Source organism: Stegodyphus dumicola, chromosome 11 (genome assembly GCF_044657685.1).
Source record: "Stegodyphus dumicola isolate Sdum_Otavi_A_Nest chromosome 11, ASM4465768v1".
NCBI lineage: Eukaryota > Metazoa > Arthropoda > Arachnida > Araneae > Eresidae > Stegodyphus > Stegodyphus dumicola.
In genome coordinates, this window is record NC_140778.1 from 111809357 (window position 1) to 111835881 (window position 26525).

Here is a 26525-nt window from a genome sequence, read left to right on the forward strand (position 1 = left end):
TTGTTTTTGTGACAACGAAAATATTTTTTAAAGTTTCATTTCTTCCGAAAACGACGAATTGTTTTCTTTTTTTTAGGCAACGGCCTCTTGAACCTCTTGAAATCTTGTTTGTAATGACATTAAAAATTTCCCTTTTATCATTAAATCTGTGTTTGTTTTTAATTGAGCATCTTATTATTTAATATTTGTTCATTTTGTATAATTTTAATATAATAATAATAAGCAAAATGTAAAATGTTAATCGTTAAAGAAAAATGCGACAAGAGATATAAAATTAAAAATTAAAAGACAAAGAATTAAATTTTTATATCAAGTTTTACCAGAATAGAAAAAATGAGAAAGGACTTTAAAGAATATAAGAGTTGAAAGGGTGTTGAAAGCCCAAAACCTTTCATAAAATGACGATTTCTGATATTTGCATTTTCAAATTCTCTAAAATTTTAACTTTCTTAAAATACCATTCTTTAATCTCTATGAAAATTAGAACTGTAGAAAATCTAGATTTAATTTGTCATTGAATGCTTTGATAATTGAGAATTTTTACATAAAAACGCGTTTTTCTCCGAACGTGATTTTTTTATACTCGATGTAGTACCTGTTCTCAAGAACTACTGCTCACAGGCATCTGAAATTTTTATACCTTATTTACTACGTTTCCAAATATTTGCCGAAATGAGCTTTTTATTATAATCAGTGCTAAATTTTACTATGCGTAACAAAATATTCTGTAAAATACTCTAAAATTTAAAATGATAAAACAGCTCGTTTCAGGATATTCAGCTAGGTATTGTGATGTTCCTTCCCTTAGGGAAAGACGTTTCCAGAGCATTTTATCCGCGAGGGGCGAAAGACGGTTAAAGGAAGGGACGTAGTTACACCGGAAAACAGATTGGAGGCAGGCTGGTGGGAAGAAAACGAGACTTGTTACTTTTGCGGTTGGACCGGGAGTCATGCCGTGTGCAAAGAGATAACATAATCTAAAAGTATAGTAGTGGTATTTGTTTTATTGTGTATTGTGTAACAAAATTAGTGGATAAAATTTCAAAGCTGATGGAGATTATTTTCCTATTATGGCGAGTGCATGAGAAATAGACGAACCCGCCTCGGAGTTGAAACGGCGCGAGGTGCAAATCGGCGCAGTCCATAGGATAAGATTGTGAAAACGGAAATCACTAAATATTGAAAATAATAAATAAATATGGTCGTAAAAAGTTACTGAAAGTTATAAAATGAAATTCGGTGATAGTTCACGAATGGATCTACCATGTGAGAAGATTTTTATGACGAAAGAAAATGGCGCGTTTATGGCCATGTGTGCGAATAAATTCATCAGATTTGTGAAAGCGTGATGTGCTAAAAAGTTCACAGCCAGTGTGTGGTAAAATGTGATCATCAATGTTCATCTTCCTAGTGAAATCGTGAAAAGTTAAGTCAGGGGTAACGTGAATTACCGTGTTGTAATCATGTCAAGTTACGTGCCAGTGCAGTGTGCTCATGGTTAAAGTTTACAGCGTCAAGTTGTGCTCTTCGTTCGACATTCCCACTATCGGGATCAATGGTAAGTCCTTCTTAATTTATATATTAATCATATTAACTGAGAAAATTAAAATTGTTCTTATGTCTGTTAATAACATGATTAGCATGTCAGGCGTTACAGCCAGTAGACACTGAGAAAGTATATTTTATATGAAAATGAGAAATTATGGTTCTTTTTTTTATCAAGATATAGGAGATATTGCATGTTAAATGAAAGTTAAAATAGTTCGAAAATATGTTATCAGAAGTGATTCTGAAGCATTTGATTGTTTACTCAGGTTACTAAGCAAGGTCGAACTGACTTGTTTGTTGTCTTGTTTTACCAAAATGTTTTAATCACTGAAGTTAATAAGTTGATTAAAAATAAATTAGTTTAACCATTTGAAACAATACGTTTAATATGTGTGTCAATACAGGAATGCATAAATGCGTTACGGCGCAATGTCGCAGTATTGAAAACCTTTTATTTTCAGGCTAATTTAAAAGATTAGCATATTTCTTTTTGTATTTATGTGTTTAACAATATATGGTTAAATATATGTTAAAAGTTTAATATGAGAATCTATTATTCATTATTGTGTTCCCTAATGATAGTGTATGCTAAGTGAATAATGGTAGTATTCAGTAGTAATGAAATATGTATGTTTGCCGGCAAAATCAAGTGTTATTATTGTATTGCATGTGTAAAGCTGTAAAACGGAAATATCACAGATTAATAAGGGTCTTAAAAGGAGAAAAAAGTATGTCAGAAGAATCAGACGAAGTCATAAGAACCATGCAGACTTAAATTAAGTTAAAGGAAATGGGGCTACAGCTAGAAAAGTGTAAGTTGGAGGCAGATGCGGCTAAAAACCGGTTAAAAGAGATGGGATTTAGGGAAACACAATTAGAGAGAGAGCGAGATAAAAATTAAAGAAATAGAGCGTAGGAAAATAGATAAAGAAGGAAGCGTATCGGAATCAGAGGAGGATGGGGTTTCAGATTCTAACAACAAGGGAAACGATTATTGAAACATTTGAAAATAATGAAAGGAGTTATGACCCACCATCGAAAGCTGAGGAATGTCCGTTCTTTTTACATCATGCTGAAGTGATGTTTAATCTCTATAAAATTTCTGAAGAAGGGAAAATTATTTTGCAGAGTTTAAAAACAAAAGTTAAAAGTTTGATCGCGACTCTCGATGAAATGAATTTAAATAACTATATTATGATTAAAGACACAGTATTAAAAGAATTCCATATTCCTCGGAAAAACCGATCGAGGCAGGCTGGTGGGGTGAATACGAGACTTGGTACTCTAGCGATTGGACCGGCAGCCATGCCGTGTGGAAAGAGATTACTTAAAACATGTTTTACGCGCCTTATATTATGTATATAATTGAATGTATACTATACTAGTGATATGTGTTTTATTGTGTATTCTGTACCGTTATGTGTAATAAATTAGAGAATAAAATTTCAAAGATAAAGATTATTTTCCTACTATGGCGAGTGCATAGACGAACCTGCCTCGTGGTTGAAAGAGCGCGAGGTGATAGATGTACTTTAATTACGTAAAAACCTTCAAGCCTGTAAGAACAGCAGATTTTCAGAAAAGGTAATCCAAAAATGGCCAATTTAACATTGTCGCTATAGGGTTTCCAACACTCCTTAATAAAAAGGAGTAAAATATTTTTAAAAAATGTCATTTATGGAAATACAAAAAAGAAATATATTTAGCTTATAAGAGTATATAATATTTCTGTAAAATAAATAAAGTGAGCATTTAAAAACAATTTTTTAAAATAAAAAGCCAAAAGGAAATATTTATAGTTTTTAAAATCAGTATTACTTTTGTAAAATGAAAGAACTTAAAATCTTTTTAAAGTAAAAACAGCGAAAAGAAAAATTTAAATTAAAGTTTCACGTTATTAAACTAAATATTGAAGAGAAAAACATTTGTGACACGAGAAAGGGAAAATAAAAGAATTTTAAAGTCAAAATTGCATTTACACAAGTTGCAACTTTGATAGAGATTCGCGTTCCTTTAAGCCTCGGGCGTCTTCCTATGACGGTCGGTTACTATTAAGCTTGTTATTGTAAACTGGCTATTCAAATTACAGTCGGTATGCGCAAAGGGGTCCTGAATCTTCATCCTGAAAAATAAACAAAATTATTGTTACACATCACATAAAAATATCAATTAAAATGATAATTCAATTCTGAGTCACAAACATGAGAATATTTGAGAAGGTTATATGGCATACGCAAATAACCAAAATGAAGGTACTCGAAACGGATGACTGTGCACTGTCTGCAAAAGTTCAGACCGGATCTTGGTCGTTTGTGGTAGGCATTGACTTCCAAGTACAAAAGTGTTTTGGAAAACGTAAATGTTTGCGCTTTGGTACTTTTAAATTTAAAGTCATTTCTTTTGTAAAAATTACGAAGCCTAGCTCTTCATATGTTTCTCCGACACTAATAATTTTATGAGGAAAAAGTTTGCACTCGTTATGAAATAATTTTGAACATAAGTATCTCCGTCTGATTTCGATGGACATCAGTCAATTGTTTTGTGATTTATTTCTTATAACCAAAACGAAAGTTTTCGAAACAGAAGTCTAGATATTGGAGGAAAGAATAATTAGTCAGATTTCGTACTTTGTGACGTATTAACCGTTTAATATCGAAAAGACAAAACTTTGCATCATTTAAAACAGTTTATTAATTGAAGTATATCCACGGTTGCCCAAATAAAGAGCAAGAGAATATTTTGTGGACAGAGAGACTATTTGACGAAATGAATATTCAGTAGAAAAGTGCTCAATGGCGTAAATGGATGAGATGGATTTTGTGGGAGTAAAATCTTGTTTCTGGTTAAATTTCAAAGTAGTAAATTATTTATTATGATTTAAAATGTAGAAAACTGATACTTTTATTTTCAGCTTTTTTGAAATGAACTCATTATGCAGCGTGCCAAAAAAATATATATAAAAAAATAAAAAGACTTCTCTCAAAATTTAATTTTTAACGTTCTATTTTGGAAATGAAAATACCAATTAACAACAGACAGAACTTTTCCTTGACTTTGTAAATTATTCTAGAAATTCTTGACTTCCTTTAGCTGGTAAAATCCTGAAATCTCCTATTAAATTTGGCATGGAATATGCCAGTAAATTTCAAACGTAAAAATGTGCGCCATTTGTTTTCACATAAAATTTCTCATATAAATAATTCTTGGATTAGACTTTTTTTAAAAGTATCTTGACCCAAAACGTTTAAACTGTTTTCTTAAAACATTCGTTTGCTATTGAAAATTTTATAAATATAACTAGACTGAGTTTTGAATAAATGAAATTACAACGCATAAGCACAATGTTGGAACATTTTGTATAAGAAAACGTGATCGCATATAAATCAAGTTCTTATATCGCTTAATTACAATGCATCAGGTCTTTAGTAAATAAAGAAAGCAATAAAATACACATGGTGGTTTGGCAATACCAAAAACATCATATCCCGTAACAGATCTTCTTGTTTATTTCATGCCTTAGGAAACACGAGCAAATATGTCAGTTGCGGAAACATTGCAGGTTGGCAAGCGATAAGGTGGTGCGCAGGAGAAATGATTATCGGGGAAAATATTTCTGCAAGGTAGGAGGTGATTTGTATTCATTCTGGATGTGGAAGAGAATGTTATTCTAGGATTTCGAGAAATAATGAAATTAATTTGGATAAGAGTGCACTTTCGACCAAAGTGAATTTGCGGAATTAGGAGTCATGTTTCTTCTTTCTGTAGTCATTTGAAGCCGTGGTTCTGATATGAACATCAAAGACTTAACGATATCACATTTGATTTTAGTGAAGTGCAGTTCATCCAGTGCTTTCTTCAGCAGTAGTTATGGCTTTCGCCTAAGGAAACAAACACAATGCAAGTTTCAAATGCCAAGTCATTCAGTTTGCGAAAGAAAATGGAAATCATGCAGTTTGGTGTTCGGGAATGTTTCGTACACGAGTGGAATAAGCATGAAATTTTACAATGATTATTGCGCCAAAGAATAAATGTGTATTGCATAAAGAAGTAATGAAATAGCTTACCGTCGGCGCAAGTGTTGGAAACTGCATTGTAGAAAATCCCCATCATCACTAGAATGGATTAATTGTAACAAGAAACAGCGTACGTTTCTTTGCCTCAAAAATAGAAAAAATAAGTGCAAATGGAAGTGAAAACTCTAAAGCAAACTGAGTTTGTGTATTCGATTTACTTCACGGAATAATTCAGTTCTCCGAGAAAAAGAGATAAAATTTTTTCAAAGGCTTCGAAAATATAGAGATAAAACTTTGCTGGGTTTTTTAAAATATGTAAACATTTATTTACTATCACGTGTTGCAAATATGGATGTCATTCCTGTAGTTTTGATATAGTAGGAGATAAAGAAACAATGATATGAAAGACAAATAACGGTTAACATAAAATCAATAGGCCAACGAGAAATCTCACGTCATCGTACTAATCTCCTGCTTAGCCGAACGTACGAAATTAAAAGCTCATCGATATCTTTAACAGAAAGACTTTGCTGAAGTGCAGTTTCCCGAAAGTGTTTTCATCCGTATTCACGAGAAATGATCGGCGGAGAAAAATGTTGTGAAACTGTTAATAAGAAATATTTGGCAAAAGCTTCCTTTTGTCTCAGATAATCAAGAAAGTCCAATACTTTGGGACATGTTCAGCCTCCATCTAACGGAAAACACAAATATGTTGTTGAAAGAGTGTTATACAGATATGACAGTTTATCCAGGCGGATTATTGCTATTAGTTCAGATATTAGACATATATGTCAATAAATCATCGATAGAATATTTTAAACGTTAGTGGAATACTCGAACAAACGTGAAGGTGAAAAAAACAATTACAAATGGAGACCAAATACGTCATGCCAGTCCATAAATAGCGTGTCAGTAAATAATAAAAGCACGGAATAAAATTAAACCCATTTAATATATGTGGTATATCTGACGGTCTAGATGAAACGGAAGATGATTATTTATCTGCGGATCAGAAAAAAAGTGATGGCGAAAATGAAACAGAATTCGATGATGTGCTTGAAGGTATAACTTAAGCCGAAAATATGAGGAATTTGGATCGATGGAAGTATGGATAAGATGTGAAAGTGAATATGAAACAGAATTTTTATAACGAAACTTTTTAAGTACATAAACTGTGTTATTTCTTTTAAATAAAAAGAATTTAATTACACGCAGAAATCTAATTTTCGTATGCTCACTTTTTCCATATTTCCAAACATAACATTTTTATAGCTGGCGTACAGCGCGCACCCATAAATTTCCATTTGTTTTAAAAGTGCGTCTTATACGCCTGAATATACGGTAACAAACAGAGTTGAAACTTTAGTGATATGGATATTTATATGCTTGCTGAACCATTATATTCTGTCTTTTGCCTTCTATTAGTTTACAAATGTTTTCAAAATTTCGATGTTATATTTTTCGATCTTTGTGTTGAGAAAAGAGATAATGAATTCAAATTTTTATCTCGGAAAACAAAATTCTAAATCAGATTTCTAATGATGAAGTGAAATTTTCTATAGCTTTACTTTCTGGATTATTTAAAATTAAGAAAAAGAAGATAGGAAAAAAAGAACTGATTTGGGTAACCAGAATATTTAGCCATTCAGTATCTATTGACGGGAATGTGTATAACTCTAATGACTAGTGCAAAAATAAGATAAAATTACGTTTCGGTTTGTAGGCCTTACATTTCAAAATGGGTTTTATACATCTTAAAGCGCATAGCAAAAGATTAGGCTCTCAACCGCTTTTTGAGTAATAACGTCAGAGAATAATTCTTACAGTTACAATGTTTTCAAATAATCCATTCCTTCAAAAGTAAAGTAATCTAATGTACTAAGATAAAGTGTTTTCGAGGGCAGAAAATAAAACAGAACGACGAGATCCAGAGTATGATCCTGTAATGCTTTAACAAATCTTTCGCAGTCTTAAGTAATAAAGAAATGTGGTGGAATTTCATCTTACACTGTAGTAATGTAGTCAGATTATTTATATTATGTGACTATGTGTCTCTATGTCTCTATTTGATGTGTGGGAAAAAAACGTCTCCAACAAGTTTATATATACGATACCATTCAGATAAACGCAAAGAAAACCAACATTTCCATCTATTAATTTTTTTTTTAATTTTAATTATACCATTTTCTAGTTAGATAACCAATTTGTGAGCAAGAATTTGTATCGTAACAGTGAATCATATTGCTTTCAAATTCCAAATATAAAAACTAAAGCTCACGAATCACAAACCGAGAGTTTCTATGAGATTCGTGAGGTGTGAAGTAATCTCTATTTTGAAAGAAATCGAAACTGATGTAAATTCGCTTTATAACATATTATGCAGTTTATTTATCTAATTATATTATGATTCTGATTTAATGTATACACATATTTTAAAAGTTATTTCTTTCGCTCATTTCAATTTGTAATCTTGAATTTTTACTCTGGAAAAATAATGAGTAGAGACGGAAACTGTGGTATGTCAAATTACATTTAAACAAGGTGAAAGCAAATTAAAAACTAATGTACATACTACAACAGCTTTTAATTTCTTAAGAATTACAATCTTAGTAATGCAACTCAAGCTGATTAACACATAATTAAAAGCGGATAAACATTCTATTTATTTGAATCTTGATATAAAGTTCTATAAATATCTGCAGTTGGATAAGACAGCTCAGTGTCAAACAAATTTTAAAAAGAATGATTATTTAGAATATCACTAGTAGGTGTATGAATGAAATATTTTATAAATTAATTTCATGAGTTCAATTATGAAATACGAGTATAAGCCCTGCAATATTTATTTGCATAATTTAAAGCCAGTAGCACAACCTAAATTTATTGTTGAAAAATACTGTCATGTGTAAAGCTATTTGTTAAAAAAGTCAATAAACTGGGACTTCCCAGGTTAAACCGAAAGACCTGGCAGCCATGAAAGGCACTGAAAACATAGATCTGAACTACGAAAGAGTGTACTTAGTTGCTGCTAAAATAATGCTGATATCTTAAAGTTAGCATGACTAATTACTAGCTAATAATATAGCAGTAGTTACACTTACCGAGCAAAATATTATCAAATGCTGTCCATATACTAAGAATACTATAATGTTCTTGATAATAAAAAGGATGTTGATAATAAATTTTGGTAAAATGAAGCAGGTATATGATTTAATTGTTCTATTTTTCTCTTCCGGGTCGTGCTTCGTTTGGTCATTAAATCAATCGTTCTACAGTCGTCATCGAGTTCTGGCTCTTTTCGCAGTTCATCCAGTTTCCTTTTCGGGTTTGACAGTTCTTTTCCGGTTCCAGCTTGTTTTTCAGATTAGGATTCTTTTCTGTTTTTTGCTTCTTTTCCAGGTATTGCATCTTTTCTGACTCATCTATATTTTCCAGTTCTGGCATCTTTTCCGGCTCTTGCTTCTTTTCCAGTTTTTGCATTTTTTCCAGTTTCTTCTTCTTTTTCAGTTCTTTGTTTGTTGTTTTTTGCATTTTTTCCAGTTTCTTCTTCTTTTTCAGTTCTTCTTTGTTTTTTAGTTTTTGCACTTTTTCCAGTTTCTTCTGCCTTTTCAGTTCTTCTTTCTTTTCTAGTTTTTGTATCTCTTCTCGTTTTATCTTCTTTTTCAGTTCTTTATTTTCTAGTTTTTGAATCCATTCCAGTGTTTGCTTCTTTTCCAGTTTCTGTTGCTTTTCCAGTTTTTGTTTGTTTTTCAGTTCTTCCTTCTTTTCCAGTTTTTGCTTCTTTTTCTGCTCGTGTTTCATTTTCAGTTCTTGCTTCTTTTCCAGTTCTTGCTTTTTTCCCAGTTTTTGCTTCTTTTCCTGCTCTTGCTTCTTTTTCAGTTCTTTCTTCTTTTCAAATTCTTGTATCTTTTCCGGTTCTTGCTTCTTTTCTAGTTTTTGTATCTTTTCCAGCTTTTTCAGTTCTTGCTTCTTTTCTAGTTTTTGTGTCATTTCCAGTTTTCTCTTGTTTTTCAGTTCTTGCTTTTTTTCCAGTTTCTCCTTCTTTTCCTGTTCTTCCTTTTTATTCAGTTCTTGATTCTTTTCCATTTCTTGCATCTTTTCCGATTCTCGCTTCTTTTCTAGTTCTTTCTCGTTTTCCAGTTTCTGCTCCTTTTCATGATCACAAGGAGGGTTTTCCAATCTACAAAATAATCAGTATATCTTTATTTCAGTAGTAAAAAAATGAAAGTAATGCAACGACGATCACGTTTAACATGTACAACACTTCCATATTTAGATACTATATAACACTTTTGGCTCATTTTCATAGGGGAAAATCTCCCCGTAGATTTATTGCCTGACAGAATGGTTTTCTACAAAGGGTGAATTTGTTGTTTTCGTTGTTCTGACCTAAAGCCAAGCAGAAAAGTTAAAGCATTTGCCGTGATTTGTATGCAACAAGCGACCTCCATAAATCTCACGTAGAGCGCAATAATTTGCACGTAGAGCGCAATAATAAGTTTCAGTGCCTTTACTTTTTCTTACTTAGTTTTTACATAAGTTGAAATAATAATAATAGTAATAATAAACAGGTGGCATAAAACAGAGGGAAATAATGGCGAAAATTGCAAAATAGGAGGAAAAATGAAACTGAAATGAAAAATGAAACAACTACAAACAAAGGATGGAAAAAGCATTTTAGAAGATATAAACGTAACGTTCTTTCTAAATCAGCAAAACCTGTATTTAAACGAGTATAAGTTTCAGAACTTTGGATTCATTTATTTTTTTTTATCAATTACTATTTCTTACGCATGCCGGATATTTTAAATTTCTTCAATTTTTGTATAATTTACTTACGTATTTTGTATTTTAACATTTTCTTATTATTATCCCAGTAGAGGTAACCTTACACATCATTAAATTATCTCCGAGTCTCCTCATTTAAGTCATCTTTCTCGCAGATCAATCTCTTTGCATCGCTGGCTGCACAGGTTTCAATTTTTCTCTTATTATTGCTAATTCGGAACATATTGCTGGTCTATTTCGTCTTCCAGCAGAGCAGCACTAGGATTTTTGCCACCATTTGTTTTCAATTGAAAAATTTATTCTCATTCTTCAGTTGCATTCTTAAAGTTTTATTATTTGTACAGGAAGAAAGAAAGAAATCAAACAAAGCAAAACAAATTAGGAAAAGAAATATCTGTTTTCTCCTATATTTATTGTTCCCTGTAATTTCTTTTGCCTGTTCCATTAAATTTATTGAAGGAAAATTTGCGAAGTCTTACAAAATGTATTTCCTAAATCCTAAGCGAATTAAGCCTTTCTGAGCGTTTCGGCTACACTTTAATGGCTTTTAAAATGTAATGTTTGAATATTGACAGCTGCCTATACTGAAATATTTTCTCCATAGTCCTCGAAAAAAGAAGAATTAAAGTTCCAGGAGATTTTACAATGAAGGACACACATTTCTTATTTGAAGGGCAAGAGAAAAAAAAAAGATATTTTCGGATTGGAATATGTAGCATTTTAAACACTATGTTTGTAAATTTCATGATATAGTAGCAACACTTGAGTCATAAGTAATTATGCACATATATGAGAGAGACGACGACGACGAAAAATGAAATGGCAAAACATGGCCGGAAACACTTTCCTGGCCGGTACAAACAACACAAAACACAAGAAAGAACGGAGACAAGTTATGCTTAGCACAAGAGAAATTAAAAAATAGGAACAAAATTAGACACTTATGGACCTCAAAGAACGTGTTCGAAATTACGACCTGCACCCTGATGCAGGTATCACATCTCTCGCACATCGAACATGAGATGCTCTGGAAAATACCGTGCATCCCCAGGACTTTCCCAGCAGCTGCCACGATATGTGCCACAAGTTCCTGTGTGACTTCTAACAGGGGTTTCGTGCCCTAATGAGTTGACGTACCCCGAGAGGAAGTGTAATGAAAGTGAGGTCTCGTGATCTTCCTGAACAATGCACTGGACTACCCCTGCCAAACTCATGTTTAGGATACTTTCCGAAGGAACTTTCGAATACTTTCTTTGATGACGATCCCCTGTTTTTGTTCTTATTTCTTAGTTTCCGCTGAGCTAAGAATAATAAACAAATACCTTTACACTGTTCGTACCCTATTTTTCTTGTGTTGTCTCTCGTCACTATGGCACCAGGAAAGCGTTTCCGACCATGCATTGCAATAAACGATTATATATATATATATAATCGTATATATATATATGTTACCGTGAAAGACCGAAATTGGAGAATGTCGACTTTCACCGGAGAATGTCAACATTCACCAAATACGTCGATGAAAGATCGAATATTGCATTATATTCTTGTACATTCGTACCCTCACCGGTATATGTCGACAATCACAGATATGCTCTGGTGTAGGTCAAAAAGAGAGGAGTATATGTACACGCTCTCATTGCAAAAGAAAGTGTTCCACAAATAAATGCAGTTGTAAAAGCAAGGGCCTCTTGGGCAATTGAAAGTGTCCTAATAGTTTATGTTGCTGCAATAAATAAGATTTGAATCATGTAATTTAGTAAGTTTTTAACTTCTATTATTTTCCTTTCTCATTTTGAATGTACAGTGTGTTTCAAGTTCTTATATTCTTAAGTTCTTATTTTAAGTCTCAACTGCGTTTTTTCGCGACCGAATTACGGAGAAGAAAATATAATATTCTTATGTGTTCAACATTCACCATTAGTAGATGGTGAATGTCGACATTTACCGGTATTTGGAAAAGTCTGAAATAAGAGTATTTGGAAAATATTTCGGACATACAACAAGCGACTATGTGAATGTTGACATTCACCGGTGAAAGTCGACATTCTCCAGATTTCGGTGTTTCACCGTAACATATATACGATAAACGTATATATATATATATAGATATATATGTATATGTGTGTGTGTGTGAATTAATGTTAGGAATTCTGATCGCACATGTTGATCTATAATACAGAGCAAATTTGGCAGATGAATAAGATAAAATATTCAGATTTATTTCAATTAACATTTGCGGCCCCAGTTCATTTGAAATTCTAAACCTACCTATTTCTAGAATATTTATATTTCTCATATTGTTGGAATAGGAATAAAGTAGGACGACGCCGTGTCAGCGGTGACAGAGATAGAAAAAATGTGCATAGTTCTACAATATTGTGGTTTAGTAAGAGAAATATTTGATTCAGGAAATTTTATATTCCCACTTAGCTAAGTCATCATCTTTATGTAAAAATCATGTGATGGGGATATATATATCTACATAAACATATATTTTAATTAATTAATTTTTATTTTTTAATTTGCTATTAATTCAAAATCATTTAATATTATATATTAAAAACAATAATTGCAATGAAAAGTTAGAATCTCGAAATTTTTATGATGTTTGATGAGTACATTCTCAAAACTCGAGCTAAATAATATCATAAATCTCTGTAAATCTAGAAATATATAGTCTAACATAAAGAGGTGAAGAGAATAATTTATATTAGATTTGTTCCGAGTAGAGTATGGGATGGATTTCTGTGTTTACGTAATTTGTTTTACATATATATATATATATATATATGCATATTATTTATAAACATAAAGTCTTTTTTGTCTTTGTTACTCTAATTATATCAACTATTTGACATTTACTTCTCATTCACAAATTTTACAAAATGGCCTTATAAACACGTGTATTTTGTATATTAGCTTTCTGTTTATATATTTCATTAGTTAATGCAATAAAGTTTCCTTGTAATCAAAAGGTATTACAATAAATTTGAATTCTTCACAATGTAATTTTCCAACTTAAACATTTATAATCTCTTTTTGTAATGAAGGAATGAAAAAAAACATTACGCATTATAAATCTGAAAACGTATTATTTTCCAGACCAGTGTTTTTGTCAAAAAATTATTAAATGTATAACTAAACTGGACCTGAAACACTATGTTTTGTTTTATTATTTTTCCGAAATGACTTACGTCTCCGACACATACTGCAGTCTTAAACATTGGGGATCCAATTCTTCTAGTAATTGTCCGCTGTAGTATATTTCTGCTTCTCCTTCTTCTTCTTCAAATATACGTCGATAATTATTTGCGCTGAAATATTTTTATTTTATTAAATATGTATGTTCATATGTTTGAATTAATTAATTTAATAAATTATTACTTATACGTTTTTTGTCAAAAGTAATAAGTTACAGTTTGCGAGCATTTTTACAGATTGTCAAGGATTTCTAAACGCTCTATGTTATAAAATATCTTTACTTATTCAAACTCTTTAAAAAACAATAAATATGGAAATGAATATTCGTCTTATTAGCCTAAATTCCATTATTAGGATATACAGGTATAATAGGAAATGAAGCTGCTGGCACCAGCAGCTCAGGATGCCATATTAGAAGGTCTGATTGACATCTATCATCTCAGATCAAACCTTGCAATCAGGAAAAAAATTTCCAAACACGTTTTGATAAAATAACAAACAGGATGGGACGAGGCAGATACAAAAAGATTGCTCCACAGTTACTTCCCGCAAGTATCCCTATAAAGAATAATTTTTTTTCTCCAATTAGATTGGCAACAAATCATGGAAAGTTTTCATTTTATTTCCAGAGATTCTTAAGAAGGCACGTAAAATGCGAGCGCGAAAAACCTGCAAATCTAGCAAAACCTAACCTTTATAAATGGCACTCTCCATTACTTTCCATTCTTAGAAAAAATAACTAGGATTTGCATCAAAAATTCCGGAGAAAAATATTTTTCTACAATATGAAGTGTGTGTCTGCACTTCAACAATTTATGAAATATATTATTGAAAGTGATAGAACTGTGACTATAAGTATCTAATCATATTACAAGACTTAATAAGCAAGTATTTAATAACATGTAAATTTTTAAACGGTGGCTTCCGTTGACCAGGCTGATCAAATTTCCAGTCGAGAGCAATTAAGCAATGTTTGGGCTCTCAAGCTGATGGCAGCGTATGCTGAGCCGATGAATGATCAATCGTTTGGACAATTTCCGCACAGGATTAAAAATTGCCTTCCCACAGACTTCTTCACTTAACGGGCCATGTGTTCAAAACATAGATTTACACGTTAACTGAAACGTATAAAAAATTAGCGAAAACAAAAGAAATATTAAACGCACAATATCTCTTCGGATCTTCCTGATTATTACATCTGCTGAAAACAATTTAATACGTTTAAATGCAATTACATTTCACTGAAGTAATCTATTAATTGTTTAACAGTTTTCTGCTGTTGACTTCAATAAAATTATGATGTTTGGTATTTCATTTGTTTCCAGCAAAACCTAGTCTCCCTTGCAAAGAAAATTAATATGAACTTTTGTAATTAAGAAATGATTATATGAATTAAATTGGACTGAAGATAATGTCTCGGTTGTTTCAATTAAAAGAAGTTGGTGCTTTCCTAATTCGAAAAAATATCTCCATATATATACATAACATACATGTAATTAATTTACACACTGAAAAAGGATTCTTCACATGGTATTTTCAAATGGGTAGATACGATAGCTGAAAAACAAGTGTCGGACAAAAGCGGAGCTGCAAAGAGCAATTTGTTGTACTGATCTTTCCGTTTAAGTAATCCTGTTATTCGATGCATGTAATTTTGTTGAAATTCGTGTTACAAATTGCTTTATTCTCTAACGTAGAAAGAATTATCCGAAATTTTATTCAGAAGATTTAAATAAGGGTTTCGATCACAATACGCAGCAGTTACTAGTAAAATATCTGGATCAGTGACTTTTTTGACGTCATTTAAAACGCTTAATTACAGGGCCGTAGTACAATTCCCAACCCCAGGAGTATAGCGATATACTACAATAATGACGTGATCGAAGCGTTTTTGGAAATAATCGTTGTCATCGCATATTCTATTTAAATAATCATAGTCATCAGCTTTTAATATTCGTTGCAAATAATCATTGTCATCGAATAATCATTGTAAAGAATCATTCTCATCGGATAATCATTGAAAATAATCTTTGTCATTACATAAAGGGGCATAGTAGCTGATGTATAATGAATTGTACTCAAATTCTCATCAAAAGAATCGAATATGTATTGCAATTTATCATATGATCATTATTTACAGCAATGATTCTTAAATGTTTTCGACCTACGGCTCCTAATGACGCCGCGGAAAACTTGCGCAACAGTGACAAAAAGAATATTTAAAAATACACTAAAAGCTTGAAAGCTAGGGAAAATGTCTGAATTTAATTTCCTTTTATTTAAATGAAGCTTAATGTTTTTTTAAAAAAATTGAATATTGTAAACAGGAATCAACAATATAAATATATGCGGGTTTTTGCCTCTTTGTTTTTTTTCTTCGTAACATCATATCTTTTGGAACCGGTGGGGGAATTTGAGTTTGGAAGGAGGTACCCTCGGACTTCAAAATTTCTTGGTAAAACCTTTCGACTATTTTTATCTTCATACGACTATCATTCGAGATATTATATAAAATTTCGTAAAACGCTAATTTTTCGCATTCATTTTTCCAAGTGGCCGAAGTCTAGCGCGCTGGAAACCAAAATGCTTTATTTGGGAAAATGTTGGCCCTTCTCACTTTCAAATCGTAGAGTTTGTTTAAGAGAAATTTTTAAGTTAAAAAAATATGAAATAAATAGTGTTGCCAAACTTGAAACTTATTGTTATTATTTACGGTTATATTCTGAGTTGAAGAAAGCACGTGATTCCATATAACGTCACTGTATGTCGAAAAATCTTTCGTTAATGTCAGTATTTTAAATGAATAGTTGCTTTTGGCAACTTTTATGTTTCACCTTTAGATACGTGACACGATATGCTATCGCTACGTTAATTCTTTTATTGAGATTTTGAAAATTTGTTATATTAAAATAAATTTAAATCATAACCTCAAATGTATTACCTGAAGTGTCAAAGGTCTTTGTTTCCTGACTTGGCAAGAAAAATTTATTTACGAATTGCTGGTTGCTTGGAAAGAATGAATACATTTTCTTCATAATGAAATGTTTCTATGCATTTTATGCTATTCTAATTTTTTTTATAAAAATTTCATTTCTTTTATTGTATAGTTTCTTTCTGAGTAGAAGTTTAAACTTCTGTAGGTATTTAACGTATTTTAGATGCAATGTTACTTTACTGCAGTTACATAATTTTTTTTTTCAACTTACTAAAATATCTGAACGCAAGAAGACAGCACAAAAGTTACAGCGAGCTACATAAAAAATGAAGTAAAAAACACTAGGAGACTCAGCAGGCAAGTACAAGAAAACTTGTATGCTTCAAAAATGAATGAAGATACAACTAGAAACACAGCAGGCAAGCATAGTGACAAGAAAGGTTACGCATTCAAGAAACTGAAGAAGAAACGAATAGGAGTTCCAGCAGACAAGCAGCAACTCAAGAAACTTCACTTGCTCAAACTGTATCAGAAACTAGTAGAAGACACAAAAGACATTCAGAAAACCAAGAAACACTGCGTGCTCCGGAAAGGTAAGCAGAAGTGAAACGAAGGCCCATTAGGCAAGCGGAACGTCAAAAGTATATGCGCGATGAAGATAAAAAGTCGCAAGTAAACGAAGGATACAAGACTCTCCGCGTCATCGTCAGATTCGACAGGAAATACCAAAACAGCTCAAGAACCTGCATAAACAACTCAAGACGCTGTAGATTACGGACAATTTCGGTTCGAAGAGGCAGAGCTAATACGAGGAAACAAGCTTCACATGAACGCATCACGACATACACGTAGTACTCTTCACAATGCAGGAAGTTTACTTTGAGCAACACACTGTATACATAGAGCTCGTAGACATATACAGTAAAGAGTTTGCTTTGGCAACAGCCCCCTAGTAAAATGTATGAAGTTGATATTGACATCTCACAATACCTGAACGAAATGTTTCTATTTACTTCTTCATTTACTATTTTCTTAAATTTTTTATCAGTAATCCTGTCTATATATTATAGATATCAAAATCAGAAAAATTTTATTAATTATCTTGAAATGTATATAGGTGATGAATACTTCGCCCCTGTTCATACCGAAACAACACGATGTAATTGTAGATAGCTAGAAAGTAAAATGTATTCAGCAGGCTGTACAGCAAGCGACATCTATAAATGTTGATAACACAAGAATGTTATATAATGTTATATACTGGCAGAGTTTTAAAATAAGAACATATACATCAGTGTTTTGAAAATACTAATTTTGCATCAAACTGCAAAAAAAATATCTTAAAATCTGCCTTTCATGAATAAGAGTTCAGCATTCGGAAAATTGTATTTTCGTAAACGGTTTAGCAAAAATAACAAAAATTATTGCCTTGAGAAATGGATAATCATGGTATGAATCCGAATTACGCCAAGTCTACCCGTCAACGGTTTTTTTGAACACGCCTTTAATGTATATATATAACCCATAAAAAACGTAAAGTGAGTGAATCTACTATCCGAGTGTGTCTTTATATCTTGAGTATTTAAGAAATAAGAAATGCATTTATCTATCCGGATAAAGCTGACGCTATTGCCCGAACAACAGCCTTTATTTAACACTTGATATAACCAACTTCATATACATCTTGAAATAAAAACATAAATGTCCTAAACAGATACTACTAATTGCAGAAAAAATACAAAAATAATTGAATTTCTAATAACACTACAGGTAACATACCGAGGAAAAATTGCGCGGCAAAACTGATGCAATCTACAATATGTAAACCAAAAAAGTTACGTACCGCTATAGAAATGCAATAGAATGAGAAATGAAACTATCATGAGATTTATAATGAAAAATTTACCATAAACTATTAATATATGTTGTATCATAAATTATAATACGACGTTTAGCTTAAGAGAGCTTCTCCTGACGCATGCGCCGTTCGCGTTTATCCGCGCGGTGATGAATGATGACGTAACTGTTTATTACGTATGTGTGTATATGTATACCATTCTTACTTCTTCGCCCTTTTTCTCTGCTGTATGCAACTATGTTTAAGTTAATCTCTGTCATTAAAAATGTTCATTGATATTACAATCTATTTAGGCTTATTTATTTCTTCAATGGTTATGGGCCCAGGAACGTTTCAACTGTGCCTAATTAGCAAAATACTTATTTTAAAATGAACATTTTGAAGTTTTCGAGCATTGAACTCTTAAGCCTAATTCAGTGCAAGAACTGTTACGTCTAATCAACGGTATGAACTGATCAGCGTTCAGTTAAGCCTATTTTTATAGCGCTCAATCTTGTTTTTTGGCTGTGAGAGACTGTATTACATTATGTCGCATTTGACTACTATAGAAAAGCTCGGAAAAGATAATTTTGACAGTTGGAAATTACAAATAGAAGCAGTATTGATTAAAAACGACCATTGGGATTATGTAACCGGTAAAGTGCTAAAACCTGCTGAAGGAACCGAAGACGAAAAGAAATGGCTCCAAGCTGATCAAAAAGCTCGCGCAGATATAATTCTTGCTATTAATCCTAGTGAACTGTGTCATATAAAGCATTGTGTGACATCAAATGCAGTGTGGAATAAACTCAAATCAGTATATGAATCGAAAGGACCTGCGAAGAAGGCTACATTATTAAAACAGCTTTTATTTAGAAAAATGGTGGAAAGCGAAACGATGTCTGAACATTTGAATAATTTCTTCGAAATAGTTGATAAGCTTAAACAAATGGAAATTGACATAGCTGATGATTTATTATCGATTCTTCTGCTCTATAGTATTCCAGAAAATTTTGAAAATTTTAGATGCGCCATCGAATCAAGAGATCAGTTACCTAGTCCCGAATCTTTGAAAATCAAAATGTTAGAAGAATGGGAAGCAAGAAAAGGGAAAACATCTCAAGATTCACAGAATGCATACTATACTGATTATAAAAGAAGAAATCAAGAACAGAAGAAAAATGAAAAATGGAAGGTAAATTCAAACAAAAATTTTCCAGCTGAAAGAAATTTTCGAAACTTGAAGTGTAATTACTGCTCGAAAATTGGGCACAAGGCATCTAAATGCAGAAAGCTGATAGCTGATAGAAAATATGGACAATCAAATAAGGGAAATCAAGGTTCTATGATGGCATCTAATTATGAAGAGCAGATTAGTTTAGCAGTAAACAATGCTTATCAGAAGACCTCCTCATGGTGCTTAGATAGTGGCTGTACATCTCACATGTGCAATGACAGAAGGTTATTTTAAGAATTTCACCCTCGAACGAATTCAACCATAAAGTTAGCAGTTGACAAAACAGCAAAAATTACAGGAATTGGAACTGTCCTTATAACAGTACCTAACGGAAATAAGACAATTAAACTTACGCTCAAAAATGTGTTATGTGTTCCGGAATTAAAATGTAATTTGCTGTCAACATCTAAAGCTACTGCAAATAATCGTTCAGTGATTTTTACAGAACGACATGCTAGAATAATAGAACCAAATGGATCTATACTAGTGCAGGCTATTCGTCATGGTGATCTTTATTATATACATCCAAGCACAGAAACAGCTGCAATAGCACAGGTAAGTGATTTTGTAAAGTGGCATCTTAAATTAGGTCATTTAAATGAGTCTGATTTGAAAAGACTTAAGTCTGATAACATGGTTAGAAATTTAAATTTTAATAACACTGAATCTCTAAAAGACTGCAAAGTCTGTATCCGAGGTAAACAAACTGTGCAACCTTTTCAAAAAGAATCAAAATTTCAAAGTGATGAATTACTGAACTTGATTCACTCAGATTTGTGTGGACCTATGAGAGTTTCATCCCATGCTGGTTCGCGTTATTTTGTTACTTTCATAGACGACAAATCGCGTTATGTCGAAGTCAGTTTTCTTAAAACTAAAGATGAAGTGAAAAAGGCATTCATTAAATACAAAGCTGCGGTCGAAAATCGTCTAGGAAAGAAAATAAAAATCCTTCGGACTGATAACGGCCTCGAATATCGCGGAGAAGAATTTAATAAATATATTCAAGAATGCGGGATTAAACGAGAATTCTCAGCACCAATGACTCCTCAATAGAATTCGAGAGCTGAACGCATGAACCGCACTTTAACTGAAATGGCCAGATGTTTGTTACTACAAAGTAATCTTCCCCAATCCTTTTGGGCTGAAGCCTTGAACTGTGCTGTTTATATTCGTAATCGTTGCCCAAATCGAAACCTGGGAGTAAACAAAACACCTTATGAGTTATTTTTTGGCATCAAGCCAACTGTGTCTCACTTCAAAGTATTCGGACAAAAATGTTTTGTACTTAATAAAAGGTCTAAAGGAAAATTCGATCCTCGATCAGAAGAACATATATTTGTAGGATACTCAAATGAATCGAAAGCATATAGGCTGTGGAATAAAAATTCCAGAAAAATCGTTATAAGCCGAGATGTTAGATTCATTGATGAATTTGAAAACTGTACTAATTATGATAAAGATTTAGAAGTTTTATTTCTCGAAAATATTCCTGATAAAAAGAAGGAAGAACCTCTGAATGTAAATCAAATATCGGCTGCTGAAATAACGGAAGACCCCTCAAATATGGCAGAAGCATCTGCTGAATCATCTGATAATGAAGATTCTGATTCCGAAGCACTACCTGAAATGCAGATTAAAAGGGGGCCAGGTCGTCCAAAGAAAGTCAAGACTGGGAAGCCAGGAAGACCAAAAAAGGAGTACCACAATATAAACATAGAAAAGGAAGAAGCACAAATTGCTGAAGAAGATACAAATCCGACATTAGAAGAAGCATTAAATGGAAGTTATGCTGAGGAATGGCATAAGGCTATGCAAAGTGAGTATGAAGCACTTGTTAAAAATGGTGCATGGAAATTAGTAAAGCGACCACACAACAAAAAGGTAATAGGATGTCGCTGGGTTCTTAGAACGAAATATAATGCAGATGGAACAGTTCAAAAGAGAAAAGCTCGATTGGTTGCTAGAGGATTTGCACAGGAACCTGGAATTAATTTTAATGAAACATTTGCTCCAGTAGCCAGAGCAAGCTCTATAAGAACTGTGATTGCATACAGTGCTGAACAAGACCTTATGTTATATCAACTAGATTTTGTTATGGCTTATGTTAACGGAGATTTAAAAGAAGAAATTTTCATGGAACAAGCTAAAGGTTTTGAAGACCAAAATAATCCTGATTATGTTTATGCTTTGCAAAAGTCTCTTTATGGTTTGAAACAAAGTGGAAGACAGTGGTATGAAAACTTAGACAAAAAACTCAAAAACTTTGGATTACAACCATTACAATCAGATAAGTGTGTATACAGGATGAAAACATCTCAAGGTGAGTTAATTCTAATTTTATATGTGGATGACTTAATAATAGCAACAAATAGCTGTGATTTATATACTGAACTTAAAGGTTATCTTTCTAAAGAATTTCATGTTAAAGATTTAGGCAAACTTCATTATTGTCTTGGAATAGAATTTAATCAAGATGTAAATAATAATTCTATTAGTTTATCTCAGCAGAAATATGTTGATAATATTCTACGAAGGTTTAATATGCAAGATGCAAAACCAGTAGCAACTCCTTTAGATCCTAGTGTAAAATTAAGTAAAGAAATGTGTCCTTCTGAAACTGAAAAGGAAGAAATGAACAATGTACCTTATCGCCGTCTAATTTGTTCGCTTATGTATCTTTCTGTGTTTACTAGGCCGGATATTACATATGCCGTCAGTCACCTGAGCCAATTTAATAACAATCGTGGAAAATTACACTGGTTGGCTGCAAAGCGCGTTCTTCGATACTTAAAAGGAACTAAAAATTATTGTTTAAAATTTCGAAAGACTGGAAAAGCACTTATTGGATATACCGATGCCGACTGGGCGTCTGACATTAATACTAGAAAATCGTATACAGGTTACCTATTCAAGCTAGCTGGAAATCCGATAACATGGGAATCACGAAAGCAACAAACTGTTGCATTATCAAGTACTGAAGCAGAGTACATCAGTCTTTCAGAAAGTGCCAAAGAAGCAGTTTATTTACGTCGTTTTCTTAAAGAATTAAATTTTACTGCTGATTATCCAACCATTATATATTGTGATAATCAAGGTGCACAGAACCTTATGAAAAATGCTGTTTATCACTCACGCACTAAACACATAGATATTAGACATCATTTCATTCGTGAAATTTATGAAAGAAATGAAATAGACGTTAAATATGTGCCAACAGAGAAAATGCCTGCTGATGTACTGACAAAAACATTGACTGCTTCGAAACATTCTAAGTGCTGTAAATTAATTGGAATAACTATAAATGATTAATGTTTATTTTTTTTTTTTTTTCAGCCGCCAAACGTCGAAAGGGGGATTGTTGTATCATAAATTATAATACGACGTTTAGCTTAAGAGAGCTTCTCCTGACGCATGCGCCGTTCGCGTTTATCCGCGCGGTGATGAATGATGACGTAACTGTTTATTACGTATGTATGTATATGTATACCATTCTTACTTCTTCGCCCTTTTTCTCTGCTGTATGCAACTATGTTTAAGTTAATCTCTGTCATTAAAAATGTTCATTGATATTACAATCTATTTAGGCTTATTTATTTCTTCAATATATGACATTAGTAAATATATACTTTTAATACTATTCATTTAAATATGCTGAAACTTTCATAATATTCATTACTTACAAACGCTTTCTCATCCATCGAAGCATAGCACAAGCCATTCTCAATTCAGTGCTGGTGCACGTCAATAAAATAAGGATAAATCCAAATTTTCACAAAAAATCAGTCGCTTTGACTCGTTTCTCAAAAACGTTTATCTACAAATGCAGTATTAATATATCACATCAATATAATTCTGGATCATAAAATCTCCAAACAACGCATTAAACGCAAAAAATTGCATTAAGGCAGAATGAAGAATTTTCACTCTTACAATGACTTTTACAACAATATAAAATAGAATCGAATTCCTAAACTAAGTTTTCATTGTTACACCATATTTCATTCTTGGGGAATCTTTCATGGTTGTTCAGTAATTCTAACTGTTAACTGGTTTAAATAGAATTATGATTTCATATATATGCACAGACTTATATATGTATATATTAATACGTATATGTAGTAACATACATCATGTTATTATATGTAGGCGCATAATTCTAAATTAATTATACTAGTCAACATAATTTGTATATTGATAGCAGCAGACTTTTAAAATTATTTATTACTATCTGCTTGCTAACAATTATATAATTAAGTACAGTGGTACCTCGACATACGAGTTTAATTCGTTTCGTAACCTTGCTCGTATGTCAAATTGCTCGTATCTCAAAGCAATTTTCCCCATTGAAATTAATCGAAATGCCATTAATCCGTTCCAGCTTTCAAAACACTACCTCAGTTGTTTTTGTTAATTGTTTTTGAATAAGAAAAAAGTATTTTCTTATTCGAAAACAAGAAGAAACATTTATTTATAAATAACAAATACATAATCTATAAAAACATACATAATACATAATCTATAAAAACATAATACATAATCTATAAAAACATAATTAAAGGAAAAATTGAAGTGCCTACGGAAGTGCTTAATTTTTGTCACTGGTCTTCGCTTTTTTCGTCATGATCTACTCATTTTCATCCGCAGATCGTTTCAAAAACTGTCAAAGGATTTTTGTATCTTCCTCCCTGTCAAGGTATTGCGGAAATCAGTTAGGCAAGTTTCGTTGAACAACTCCGATGCACGACTAGTTGCAACTTTTTCGCGGTGATTTTTATCCACGAACTCTACAACATTCTCCCACATTCCCAAGATCTGTTTTATATCTCTTGTAGGGATAACCTCCTCCATCTCTGGCTCCTCTTCAAAACTAATTTTTCGTTGAACCACCGTATGCTGCTGCAAATGCAGATCGTGTAACTCCTCTGTTGTCAGCTCCTGAGACTGTTCCTCGACGAGTCCGTTCACATCTCTCTCATCCACCTCCAGACTCATTTTCTCAGAGAAACAAGCTCCTCTACCACTGACACTTTCGGTTCCAATCCTTCGAAGGCCCTTTCACCTACAGCCTCAGGCCACAGCTTCATCCATGCAGAGGTTAAGGTCCTCGTTGTAACACCCAGCCAGGCCTGTACAATAATTCTTAAGCATATCACGATGTTAAAGTGGTCTTTCCAGAACTGTCGAAGGGTAAGGTTTGTGTTCTCCGTCACCTCAAAGCAGCGCCGAAAAATGTGCTTGGTGTACAACTTCTTAAAATTAGAAATCACCTCCTGATCCATGGGCTGCAGGATAGGAGTGGTGTTCGGTGGTAGGTAAGGAACTTTTATAAACTTGAACTCTTCGGGAAAATCAACTTTGGTGGGTGAGTAAGGGGCATTGTCGAGGAAGAGAATGGCTTGCATGGTAGGTTGTTTTTCTGTAGATATTTTTTAACAGAAGGGCCAAACACCAGGTTTATCCACTCCACAAAGAATTTCCTGGTGACCCACGCCTTCGGATTTGCCCTCCACATAACTGGCAGTTTTTCTTTTAAAATATTATATGACTTAAAGCCTCTGGATTTTCCGAATGGTATACTAGCAGAGGCTTGATTTTACGGTCGCCACTCGCATTGGCGCAAATTGCTAGAGTTAATCTATCCTTCATGGGTTTGTGACCTGGCATCGTCTTCTCCTCTGCCGTTATGTAAGTTCTATTCGGCATCTTTTTCCAGAAGAGCCCTGTCTCGTCACAGTTGAAGACTTGCTGGGGGGGATGTATCAGGGACAGGGACAGGGAAAAGTGGACGGAGCACCAGAACTTCGTCAGTGACTTTTACAGGTGTTGCTCCGCCGCACTACTGTACCCCGCTGGGCTTTTAGTTGGCCCGCATCGGATGCTAGCCTACCAAGACATTTACATAGTAATTTTACATTAATATTAGACTTACGTATTGAATATACAATTACAAAGACATAGTATACAATTATTGCAAAGAAATTAACCTATTAACAAAAGTTGGATTATGGCAGATTGAAATAACATAATTACTTCGAACATACATACAAACTTTCATTGTACATTGTACTTCATACAAACAATATATTTACATTAGTATATCTAGTTACATCGAATTAAAATAAACATCATTTTAAGAAGCTAATTGAAGGATTTTTTTTTTTTTTTTTTTTTTTTTTTTTGTGCATTTTATTATACTTAGTTGAATTACTAAGGCGAATTCTCTTATTAATACATTTCCTTTCATTTTTTTTAACTTGTTACACACAAATGCATCAGCACTGAAGTCTTACATTATTATTTTTGTAAATTAATGTATCATAAATACAGAAAATATACATTAGAAAATCACATAATACTTACATTTACACTAATATATCTAATAGAGTCGTATATTATTTATATTATTTTTTAATTAATGATTTAATTATTACATTAATACAGTCCAAATTCTTAATGTAACTATTTTATAAAAACTATTTATACCATATTTAGCCTGTTTCAGACACTTGCAATATTTCTGAAATCTTGCATTATTTTTGCAAGTTGTAGAATAAGAGGTATTTATACAGATGTGATAGCATCTTGACATATGTCTTCTCTTTTATATGCAAAAAGTTTCTTCATAATCAAGGAAACCTTTTGTTGTAATTGAGGTATCGTTAACATGCATTTAATGTACTCAGGCGTAATTTGTGACCTTCCTTTGCAGTGTAGCTCTTTTGTGAGCTGGCACTTGAAAACATGTTCTGGGTCTTCCTTTTCCCCACATACGCACTTGTCTCAATCGCTCAAATTTCGTGCAAAGTAGTACGTGGGGAAAGGACCATTCCAGATAAGAATATGTTGATGAAGAAGTTATAAGAGATTGTATCATATGTGGGTTTCTTGTAGAATTTGAAAAGCCTTCTACCTACTTCTGCATTTTCCCATTCAGTTTGCCATTTTTTTAATGTAATTTTT

At 32.6% G+C, this 26525-nt stretch overlaps 1 protein-coding gene across 1 annotated transcript in view; it reads right to left on the reverse strand.

The window, feature by feature from the left end:
- Window positions 1-5611: 5611 nt before the first annotated feature.
- LOC146994249 (charged multivesicular body protein 5-like) overlaps window positions 5612-26525 on the reverse strand; it is a 574371-nt gene continuing 553457 nt past the window's right edge. The window contains exon 4 of the transcript XR_015044098.1: window positions 5612-5705. The gene's annotated coding sequence lies outside the window, so the exon portion shown is untranslated. The remainder of the gene's footprint in view (window positions 5706-26525) is intronic.